We start from the raw sequence: 12,755 nt of genomic DNA, 5'->3' as shown, positions 1-12,755 counted from the left end.
CTCTGTCCATGGAATTCTCCAGGCAAGAATACTGAAGAGGGTTGCCATTCACTTATTCAAGGGATCTTCCCCACCCAGGGACCAAACCATGTCTCCTGCTTGGCAGGCATATTCTTTATTCGTTATTCTCAAATTCTCTGAGCCACCTGGGAAGCTTAATTATATACATAAAATAAGTGAAAATTAATAGATGAAAATTCTCAACAATTAGATACAAGAAGCCTAGAATGAAGATCATTATTATTCCCTTATAATCCCTATGAATAACCAAATACACCACACCTGATGGCTCTCAACACACACATATACCTACTTCCTGATAAGGAAGTTTTAAAATAAAGCAAAAACAAGAATAAAATATCTACTTAAAACTTTAATCTTTCCAGTGGTGTTTAAAATTATTTCTAAATAAAATAAGAAAGTAAGCCTTTTCTAAATATTTGGTTCACTATCTTCAATATTCACTAAAGAGAAAGTACTTAGGTTTAACAATGTAACATTTTATTCCTTTTCCCCTTTCCTTACCTCTTTTTTTTTTCCAGTTATTGTCACCCTTTTTAACCAAAGGCAGATGTAGAAGTTCAGAACTGAAATAGTGACATGGTTAAAGCACGCTGTAATTTGTTTCAATAAATTATCTAAGTAGAACAGCTCTGTAACACTAGTTTGCTCTTACTTTGAACAGAAGCTACAGGCTAGTTTTATAGTAATAAGATTGATAGAACTTGTATATACTAACTGATAAAACTGAAAGCTTTGTGCTCTTTCTTTGTTCAATTGTTTTTCATCAGACGACGATATTTTTTTCTCTAATCGCTGGTCTGCTGCATCTCAGTAGTGTATCCAGGTTTCAAATGCTCTCCTCTGAGCTTCAATTTTATTCAGTGTTCAAGATGTCTCTTATATGTTGCTTAAAACTACTTATTTAGTTGCAATTTTTTCTGGAAGAAGCGCATCAATAAAAGGAGGAATATTGTTTTTTCAGTTTCCCATTGGGAAGATAAAACTCTAATCTTTTTGCACAGCAGAGATAAAAAAAATAAAAAATAAAAAAAAAACAGGCAAACGTAGTTAAGCCAAAACAACACGCAGGAGAATTCAATTTGCTATCCCATGAGAGCTACGAAAAATAGATGCATGCGTTCTCTCTGCTCAACAATTTAGAGCCAATCAAGACAAATTGTACATTTACATGAAAAGCCATAGTAGATAAAATGGGATATTTACTTTTACTTTTCAGATACTTCTGTTGCAGGGATAAGAGGAATATTACTCATAATATACTTCAAAATATAATCCATTTAACAAGCCCTCACTGTAACATACGAAGGCCTGCCTCTCCAGGAGGAAATTTTGCAGGTTTTGAAAAACTAAATTGAATCATGCCTTTAATGTTGAACTCTTATATTTTTAAAAGGGCATGCTCCATCATTAAAATCCAATATTAAATAGCCCTAAGTATCACTCCACATCTAACAATATCCTTTCTCCATCAACCCTGACCCACCCACCAGTTAAATACTAGCAGAATCATGTACTCCACTGGAGAAAAACAGACCTTTTACGTTTCTTTTATTCCACTTGGGTAAGATCTGAAAAATATCCATCTCTTCTGCAAGCTTTCTTCAAGGCTCCCTTTCAGTAAATTACCATAAAAGCCAAACCTGGGTGAATCAATAGGCTTTACCCAACATATCAGAAGTGCTGAAATGGAGACAAATAAAAAAGCATCACAAGCCATCAATAATAAATTAGTTTGTCTGCAGTAGTGACATCAGGCCAACGGGAGAAAGGACGTACTTCTGAGCTATTTAACCCCTCCAGCATGAGAATTTCCGCTGATGAAAGACAATTTAAACAACAATAAAATGTTTTGTTGATAAAAGGTTAGCTTCATCAACTGATTTAAAAAATCATTAAGTGTCTTTTTTCTTTCTACTCAACTTTTTATTTTAGGCACTTTCACGGAAAGCAATAAGACCACCTTTTGACAGCAGGATTGCCGCACAGTTTCCTATGTGAATTTCATCAAAACTCTGCAAGCCCACAAAAGAAACACTGAAGTTAGCAAAGACTGGGAATTTCAAAAGAAAGCAATTTGTTGAGGAAATGGTAGGTGGAAGGTTGATTTTAAAATTATAAAATAAGCTGTAGGAATCCATGAGTCAAAGATGGGTAATTAAAAGATATTGTTTGGAATGAATCATAATTTTAATAGCCTTTCTGTCGCAAGTCACTGTTTTCACCTTTATCAAACATTTTCATCAACGTTCTATTTAATAGTTTGAGTATAAGCAGAACGACAGCTAACATAGTCTGGCCCCTGGCAGAAGGCATGTATGGACACAAGGTCATCAAGTTCCCTTCAGATCCTATATTCTCATATACTTTACACCCTTATAATTCTTGAAACAACAAATACTTACAGTTCTTTACTAGTCATGGCTATTGCCTCCATACATTTTCATCAGATTTGCCTTCTGTATCCTATCTCCAGAGTCCTCAAATACCTATTGCATAGCTCCAAAGAAGTGATTCTTTATTCTTCAGAAAGCTCCTTCCCTATTGTTTAACTGACTCTAATTTTCCAAAAAGAATCCCACTTTTCCCAGTGTTCCTCAAAAGTAAACACTGCCTCTCCCATCATCAAGAAATCTACAAACAATAAATGCTGGATAGGGTACAGAGAAAAGGAAACCCTTTTACACTGTTGGTGGGAATGTGAATTGATACAGCCACTTTGGAGAACAGTATGGAGATTTCTTAAACTAGGAATAAAACTACCCAGCAATAAAATGACCCAGCAATCCCACTACTGTGCAGATATCCTGAGCAAACCACAATTCTTAAGGAACTATGTACCCCAATGTTCATTGCAGCACTTTTTACAATAGCTGGGTCATGGAAACAACCTAGATGTCCATCAACAAATGAATGGATAAAGAAGTTGTGGTACATATATGCAATGGAATATTACTCAGCCATAAAGGGAATGCATTTGAGTCAGTTCTAATGAGGTGGATGGACCTAGATCCTGTCAGAGTGAAGTCAGTCAGAAAGATAAAAATAAATATTGTATATTAACACATATATGTGGAATCTAGAAAAATGGCACTGATTAACCCATTTGCAGGGCAACAGTAGAGAAGGAGACATAAAAAATAGTCTTGTAGACGCAGTGGGGGAAGAAGAGGGTGGGATGAACAGAGAGTAGCACTGAAACATATACATTACTATATGTAAAATTAGATAGCCAGTGGGAATTTGCTGTACGATGCAAGGAGCTCAACCCAGTGCTCTGTGACCGCCTAGAGGGGTGGGATGGGGTGGGAAGTGGGAGGGAGGTTCAAGACGGAGGAGACATATGTACACCTATGACTGATTTGCACTGTTGTATGACAGAAATGAAAACAACATTGTAATGCAATTATCCTCCAACTAAACATAAATACTTTTTTTTTTTAAAGGAAAAATAAAAGTGCAGGCTCCCTCTCCTGTTTCACCCCTCACAGGGATGTGGTTCTGCTATTATTAAACTTTTCACTGTCTATTCGAGATTGGTACCCTTTCACTCTTATCTAAAACATCTTTGGGAACTTGGGCACACCACACAACACAGTTCATAACTAATTTGTCTTATTTTCATCTTTGAAATCCTTGTAATCTCATCTTCATCTAGGATTTGGGATCCTAAACTGTAGCCTTCCCAGCAACTCCCAAATCTTTCCATTAAAATAGAAAATTTCAATATATATTTACTGTACCCACATTCTCAACTCTCATTTAGTCCTCAACCCATGAAAATCTGTGACTCCACTGTATTATGGCTATAGTCATCAAATTCGAACTGCCTGCTTAATCTAATCCCCATGCTGTAATTACTGTCTTATTCAACTTGCCTGCACCGTTTATACTGCAGGCTACTTCTGGCTTCTTGAAATTCTGTCATGTAAAATTCTGAGACATCACTCTTCTGATATCACCCCTTTCCTCTAAACACACTTTCTCATTTTCATTTGTTGACTTTGTTCCTTATGTATCAGGATCCCCAAGTATTCCATCTTCAGGTCTCATCTTTCCTCAACCTATCTTCCTTTTCTGTTTGAATTCATACCCAGGGCGGTGGCAGTCACCTTTATGCTTACTGTAGCTTGCCGGTCTCCTCTGTCCATCAAATTCTCCATGCTTTATCCCTCATATGCTTTTGGTACAATTATCCTGGGAGTTGCTAGCTCACTGAACGTGATCATCTTCCAATCATGAAATACAGAAGCTTTGGCAAAGCCTTGTAAAAATTAGATTCACCCAATGTTACATCTACATCATTTCTTTTTTGTTACATAATTTCTTAATTATCTGATTAGGCTATCAAAAGGAAGAACAGTTAAATCTTCACTCATTAGTAAAACCACAAAAGATCCCAACTATTAACAATGCTGTAAATCACTTAAATATAAGAAATATAATCTCTAAATCACAAAAAACCTATAGTCCTCTCAGCCCCAGAACCAATTAGCCTTTATCTGGAAAAGTATCTTCAGATTTCTTTTGGCTACCATTTTTTACAAGTATGGATAGAGTGATGAATAGACTAACTTATGAACAGTTGAAAAGATGCGAAAATCCCCACCCTTGGAAAGGTAGTTATATGTTGCTTCTAAATGTAGAAAGGGAATCAAGAAGACAACTTTAAGGGTAGGAGGGGATTACAGTTCATATAAGAAATAATTCTTTCACAGAGAGCATTGGCCTCCATAATGCTATATGGGCTGGGTGTCTTATTACCTCCCAAATTCTGTCTCTCTGAGGTTGTTCAAGCAGAGGCTAGTCAGCATCTGCTAAGCTTACAGTAGAAGAATTTGCTTCTCTAAATTACTTTAATGTCATAAACTGAGATACCTCAGCACTACACATCAATCAATAGTGATTAACTACTATACTTCCTATCAATTAATATAAAGAATTAGAAGCTTATGTATTTAGAAATGCATACTATCTTATTAATCTAGTGAATTTTGAGAAACATATCAAATTAAAATTGTGTATGAGCCTCAAAAAAACAAAAACAAAAACCAGGCATAACAAACTGAACATTTTCCAGAGATTTTTTTTAAAGGCTTTCTTTCAAGGTTAGGAAATTATTTACTTTGAACGAAATTTTAGCTACAATTCATGATACTTAAGTTTCTTCACTACCATCTCCAACTTCCCTCACCAACACTTTAGAAAAGCTAATAGTCTCTAAATCAAGATTTGGTAATCCCCGTGCTTTATTGAGAAAGGTAGAAAAATAATAGCTTCTAAAACAAAAAGAAGTACCTTTGCCTCTAGTCATTCACTTCACCAGCAATTCCAATATTTCATCAGTACCTATGAACAATACAGAATGCTCAAAGAAGGCTATTTAATTTATTCCCTCTGCTATAAGGCAGAAATGGCTTACTCTAACATTATAGACTCCAGATAAATACAAGTTACAGCCCTACTTTACCAAAACATTAACCATTTAATGGCTTTCCTTGAATTTAACCCTGAATCAGGTTCTTAAAGCACTGCATGCCCTGTGTCACGCACTGGACAGAGAACTCTGTTGCTTTTTAAAAAATATTATTTTCCTTTGCTAATTCAATGCACCTCATTTTTCAAGCTTTTGGTGAGAACAGCAATAAATTTTTTAAAAGAGGGGCATAAGTCTTTGCTTACATATACTTTTGGCAAGATACAAGATTTCCCCAGCACACTTTGTATTAAAACTGAAAATTAAATACCTTATTTTATGAGTCATGATTTCCAAAGACCTTCTTTTGTCATTTGTGAGTTAAACAAATTTGGATATTGTCAAAGTTATTTTTATTCTTGATTCAGATTATAATTTATAGCAATAGTACCTGCCAGAACATTTCTTACTTTCCTTTCAGCAATTCTGTCGTCTTCTAAGCTCTCTCTCTGTACTGCAGCCAGAATGACATTTTCAAATCTGTGAATGGGATGAACTCAAATCCCACCTTGCTTCAACTATTTCAACATCTTTCATCTCAAAGGATTCACACAACCATATATGGTTTTACTTACTCCACCCATCTTTCTTAAAGTTCCCTCTCAGCTTCCCTTGTATCAGGAACCCTCTTTCCCCATTCTATGAGGGAAACAAAAAAAAACTCAACCTTCAGATAAACTTTAGGTCACTTCCTCCAAGCAGACTACAATGACCCCAGGTTAGGTCAAATATCTTTGTTATGGGCTCTCGGAAAACCAGGTTTCCTTTCTTTCAAAGTGTTTATCTTGGATGTTATGCATTTAACAGCAGAATTGTTTAATTGCTTGTTTTAAATACTAGCAAAGTTTCTCAACTGTGACATCATTTGCATTTGAGGCAGAATGATTCTTTGATGTGGGTGACCATTCTGTGCAATGTAATGTTTAGCAGCATCCCTAGAGTACCTTTGCCTCCAGTCATTCAGTCACTTTACCAGCAATTCCAATATTTGGAATCTATCTACTAGATTATGGTAGCACACTGCCTCCCCTCCAAATTCTGCCAAACCATAGCATCTCTAGATTCACTAGTGTATATTGGATTGGGGTACAGGTACTAAACCATTAAGTTCATGAAACTACTGATATGTTTTTAATCACCATTTTATCCTTATACCAAGCATAGTGCTGGGTTTCAGTGGGTCCTTATTAATTTTAAATAATAAATATTGTGCCATAACATTATTTTATAGCATAATCTAAAAAGATATTTCTTGAAATAAAGAGAGCATGAAGAATCCATCTAAAAATTTATTTTAAAAGCTTTCAAATACTAAGCAAAATATACATTATTAAATACACAAAAAAGAAACAAGCAAAATGAACTCATTTTAAGTACTTTTCAAGAAGATAAGCATTTCTAAAAAAAAACTGGTTTAGCAATTCTTCCCCCTTTCAAATTATTCTAGCACTACTTGAAAGACCTATAGAAGTGCTCAGCTTTACAAAGGTAAAATATTATACTTAACTGCTGCATATTCCTTAGCTTAACCTGATTCTAAAGTAATAGGCTAAAACTTATTTTCTACATGACTGGATACAGAGATTAGGTTTGGGCTACTAAATTTAGTACCTGGTCTTGCCAATGTTTAATGTTTTTAAGCATTTAACCATTGAACAAAAGATTGATATTATACCTCAAGGGAATTATGTCTTTATATATCTTCTGTCTTTTAATTCAAAACAGAAGTTCATCTAATGTCCATAAAAATATTAATAAAAATTCAAATGGCTTAAACCAAAAGATTGTGTTATGTTAAGAACAAGTTTAGCAGTCTCTCTTAAATTCATCACACAAAATCCAGCATCTCTTAAATTCATCACACAAAATCCAGCATTTGGAGTTGTGTTTCTGGGTGTGTTATCATTACATTAATCATGGATATAATAGTTGTGATTTATTTGAATGTATCCACTCAAACTATTCCCCCAAGCCCTAAGAAATTGTATCTGTCCTCAGACTCATTTGGTATTCAGAATAAGATTTACACTTCAGACAATATATGACACAGTTTTCATAAAGGTTACATGAAGCGTTCTGGGATATAGAGCATGGAAACCACATATTTTGCTGTATATAGTGACACCAGTCTTTAAAAGGATGCGTTCCTGAGATGAAGGGACTCAGTGATAATCTGAGTGTATAGCCGTGGCTTCAACAAATAGAAAATTAAATAAAACAAAAGTTAGAAATTATTTTTTTCTCTTCCTATTCTACCAGACTTCAATGCTTTAACATTTCTTCCTTGAACACTTTTTTCCTCAAAGTATGTTATCTATATATCAAAAAAGTGATCACTGATATAACTGAAAAGGTGCATAATGTCATTTCAAAACCAAAGTATAAGGTAATTGGGTCAGAGGAAACCAAGTTGATTATCAGAAGTACTGATTAGTCACAACCTCAAGTTATACTAGAGAGACTGATGAAAAGTTAATGATGCTATTTTTACTAGGAAAATGCAGTTTTAAAATATTAAAAGCTTGATTTTGAAATTATGAAGAAAAATATAAAATTACCATTATAAATTCCTCATGAATATATCATGTTGGGAAGCAATAGCACTCAATTAAGACACTATATTGGGAAAACCAACCTTTCATGTGGTGTCACCAGATAATCTTTCCTTCACGATGGATACAGACAACTGTTTACTCAGTAGAGCACCACTGAATAATCAACTGGTTTGGTCTTAGGGTCCATGCTGTGCATGACTCACACTCAGCAAAGTAAAGTAAATACTCCCATTCTGAGATGCACATGGAAATTAAGCATTCTGAGCGGAGGAGATTCACATATCTTACACAGCTTCCTCTAGTATAGTTTCAAAAACGAGGGGGATAGTGTGTATAACCAAATAGGAAAAGGAGTACGTCAAGGCTGTATATGGTCACCCTGCTTATTTAACTTATATGCAGAGTACATCATGAGAAACGCTGGGCTGGAAGAAGCACAAGCTGGAATCAAGATTGCCAGGAGAAATATCAATAACCTCAGATATGCAGATGACACCACCGTTATGGCAGAAAGCGAAGAGGAACTAAAAAGCCTCTTGATGAAAGTGAAAGAGGAGAGTAAAAAAGTTGGCTTAAAGCTCAATATTCAGAAAACAAAGATCATGGCAGCCAGTCCCATCACTTCATGGCAAATAGATGGAGAAACAGTGGAAATAGTGGGAGACTTTATTTTGGGGGGCTCTAAAATCACTGCAGATGGTGACTGTAGCCATGAAATTAAGACACTTGCTCCTTGGAAGAAAAGTTTTGACCAACCTAGGCAGCATATTCAAAAGCAGAGACGTTACTTTGCCAGCAAAGGTCCGTCTAGTCAAGGCTATGGTTTTTCCAGTGGTCATGTATGGATGTGAGAGTTGGACTATAAAGAAAGCTGAGCACGGAAGAATTGATGCTTTTAAACTGTGGTGTTGGAGAAGACTCTTGAGAGTCCCTTGGACTGCAAGGAGATCCAAATTGTCAGTCCTAAAGGAAATCAGTCCTGGGTGTTAATTGGAAGGACTGATGTTGAAGCTGAAACTCCTATACTTTGGCCACCTGATGCGAAGAGCTGACTCATTTGAAGAGACCCTGATGCTGGGAAAGATTGAAGGTGGGAGGAGAAAGGGAAGACAGAGGATTAGACGGTTGGGTGGCATCACCGACTTAATGCACATGAGTCTGAATAAACTCTGGGAGTTGGTGATGGACAGGGAGGCCTGGAGTGCTGCAGTTCATGGGGTCGCAAAAAGTCGGACACGACTGAGTGACTGAACTACGTGTGTATATGTCAATCCCCAGCTCCAATTTATCCTTCCCTCTTCCCTTCCCCACCCCCCTGCAACCAGTTTGTTTTCTATGTCTAACTCTGTTTTGTAAATAAGTTCATTTGTACCATTTTGTTAGATTCCACATATAAGTGACACCATATGATATATATGAGCTCACTGGTGACTCAGTGGTAAAGAATCTGCTGCCAATGCAGCATGCACCTATTCGATACCTGGGTGGGGAAGATGCCCTGAAGAAGGAAATGGCTACTCACTCCAGTATTCTTGCCTGGGAAATCCCATGGACAGAGGAGCCTGGCAGGCTGCAGTCCATGGGGTCACAAAGAGTCGGTCACAACTCAGCAACTAAACAATGACAATGATATATATTAAAATTGATAACTACTAAGGACCTACTATACAGCCCAGGGAACTCTTCTCAATACTCTGTATGAACTACATGGGAAAAGAACTAAAAGAGGGGGGATATAAGTATAACTGATTCACTTTGGTGTACAGGAGAAATTAACACAACATTGTAAATCAACTATACTCCAATATTGTTTTCAATGATGAGGATAAAAGGCCTATAATCATATTTATATTTTATCTATTGTATCTCTGGCCTTGTTTTATAGTGAACTTTTTATTTATTAAGTGATGTTTAACCTAACTTCAGAGTTAAAGAAATGTGTTTATATTCATTTATATTCTCCTAAGCCTAAATTGGCAAAGTACATAAAATTTTAAATCATTTACCAAGATAAGAGTTTAATTTTAGTTTTATGATTTCAACCTTTTAAAATTTGGCTTCATAAAGTACAGAATTCAATTAGTTACCAGATTATAAAATACATAGGCCCTAAATTTAAAGGGTCTATTATAAATTAATACTTTTTTCCTGACTTCCAATCTTTGAATCCTGTACATTCTACTCCACCCACCCCTGTTATTCAAGAACATTTTTATGTTCTCCACTACCTATAGGTTCACTTCTGGACTATGCCTTCTGGCTTTTTGCCTTCACAATGTGATCCTAATTTTACTTTTAACATCATATATCACTACTTCTGTATATGTAGTAGTTCAGCTCTCTTATTCATCACACCAAAAAATGCTATTTTATTTCTTGCATCTTCGAAATGTGCTTATCCCATCTCTTTGATTCTGAATGGTCCTCCATTCATAATTTCCCATCTACCTTTTCCTTTTCTACTAAATATAACAAAAAACAAATGTTTCATACTTGCTTCACAATATTTCCCTTTTACTATCTCATATGACAAGAATAAATGCTACTTCCTTTAATTAAGAATCACTAGTCCAGTTAGAGGCAGATGTGTTTCATATACTATTTTATTCAATCCTTAGAACAAGGATGACTATTCTCACGTGATAAATATGAAAATTTAGGCTAAGTAACTTACTCAAGGACAAAAGTGACTAGTGCAGAGGAGCTGTGACATGAACCAAGAACTCTTTGACTCTAAAGGTATGCTCTTTCCATATATACCATGAGGTCTTACCTTCAACTTGTGCCTTCCATCTCAGCTCATTAAATTTGTTATTAATTTTTTAATGTGAGTAATCTCTCAGATTTTGATGAAAGAAATGTTCTAATGTTCTTCATTATGATTCCAAGAACAATGGATAGTATGTTTTAAAATAAGGAAACCATCAATCAATAAGAACATAGTTTTTTTTCCTTATTTCTCTGATGCCTCCAGTAGCAAAGTACAGCAACTTAATAAGAAACAAAATAGAAGAAAAAATTAACACAGAATTGGTTTTAAACCTTACTGTGAACAATTTAATTTTATCACCCATAGGCCTCAGATACCTTACTGATCAAATGAGATTAAATCTGAAATCATTTTTACTTTTAAAATTTTGGGTCAAATTTTATCGGGCAGATTATTGGACAGTTCAAAAAAGATATAAACAGATTTTAATACAGAAAACTATGAAGACATAAAGAACTATTAATTCTAATACAGTATCAGTAAATAAAAAATAGATTTATTTTCATTATGTGCTAGTAAGTAGGGCATTTAACTATTTAAAGGCTCTAGGTCTCAAAATGTGCCAGAAATTTGGAGGATTGAAAAGTATTTTAAAACTGAAATGCACTAAAAACATATCACAATCCGATTAAATGCCAGGCCAATATTACATATACCATTACCAACTTTTGATTTTAAACATTAGAAAATACATTATACTAAATATTGAATATTTGCAATAGTTATATTTGCATTATCTTTTTATACAGTGTATGTGGAATTTGGAACACTGACAACATGCTGGCTTTTTAACATTTCCAAATTAAGTGTTTGTATAAATACTTAGTTTCTGTGTTTTATTTATTTTATAATACTTTCTTGTGGAGAAAAAAATGTCCCAAGCCTTCTCTGAGAACTTGACTTTCCCCTCTGAATTCTGTACTTTGTTTATGAGAAAAAGAACTACTTAAGGAAATGCAATATTTCATATTTTGGTAATCAATCAACAGCAATAAATACTGCACAACCAGCATCTTAAGAATGCACTTAGGTACGTTATTGATCCTCATAACATTAAACCTCTTACCAGTGTTATGACTATATTCTGCTCTTGGACGCACATGCTGTGCCCAGTGACTAGATTTTTATAAAGAGTTGTGTTCATATAAGCAGGGGAAATATTACACCTAAAGATGGATTCTACCAATGCATTTTAGGAACTTTTAATTTTATTATCTTTGTATGATATAGTATACAAATTCTATACTTCAAGAATCTTACTACTTAAAAGAGAATGAACTTATAATTTAATAAATGTGTTTATTCCTACTACTCCATTTGGGGGTTGCCATATTTAGTTAATAGAACGTTATTATAAACAAAATAAAGCACAATAGCCTATAGAGGTTCTGTAAAAGTATTTCCAATATGATAACTGTATTAAACCTGATGTTATTTGAATTTGATATAAGTTTACATATAGTATTCCACCAGAAATAGAAATATAAGTAAAGCATATCCACTCAGTGAATTCCATTTTAAATCTGTAAATACTTGGGGAGGCAAAAATGGGATTTATTAATACATTTTCATTTCTGTTATAACACTTGTTCTTCAAATTTGTTTCAGTGTGATTGATATCTTAAGGAACAATGTAAGAATAACACAGATGTTGTACTACTAGGTAAACTCAGAAAAGCACATCTCACTGAGTGGAATGGTGGAGGAATACATAAAATATAAGTATACACCTCAAGCATATACCAGATACTTTGGTTCACCTCCATCCACATCTGGTGCTAAAACTGCACTTCTGACTTCAGATAGTGTGAAGTGATAGGAGTGGGCTAAATAAAAACTGTAGACTCTTTCAATACCCACTTTCACAATCGTGTCAGGTCATGTTAACCATCTAAGATGTATAAAACTTTAATATCACTTTCATTAAGTCATA

At 34.8% G+C, this 12,755-nt stretch overlaps 1 protein-coding gene and 1 long non-coding RNA gene across 2 annotated transcripts in view; both read right to left on the bottom strand.

Moving 5' to 3' along the window:
* The window catches only part of LOC138986425 (uncharacterized), a 67,204-nt gene extending 64,845 nt beyond the window's left edge, over positions 1 to 2,359 (bottom strand). The window contains exon 1 of the long non-coding RNA XR_011463275.1: positions 1,559 to 2,359. This is a non-coding gene — a long non-coding RNA (uncharacterized lncRNA). The remainder of the gene's footprint in view (positions 1 to 1,558) is intronic.
* Positions 1 to 12,755, bottom strand: part of DMD (dystrophin) — a 2,671,852-nt gene that overhangs the window by 2,531,390 nt on the left and 127,707 nt on the right. The window lies entirely within an intron of this gene.

The sequence above is a fragment of the Bos mutus genome, chromosome X, assembly GCF_027580195.1.
Source record: "Bos mutus isolate GX-2022 chromosome X, NWIPB_WYAK_1.1, whole genome shotgun sequence".
Taxonomy (NCBI): Eukaryota; Metazoa; Chordata; class Mammalia; order Artiodactyla; family Bovidae; genus Bos; species Bos mutus.
The sequence above is the reverse complement of the archived record's forward strand: the minus strand, read 5'-3'. Positions and strand labels throughout refer to the sequence as shown.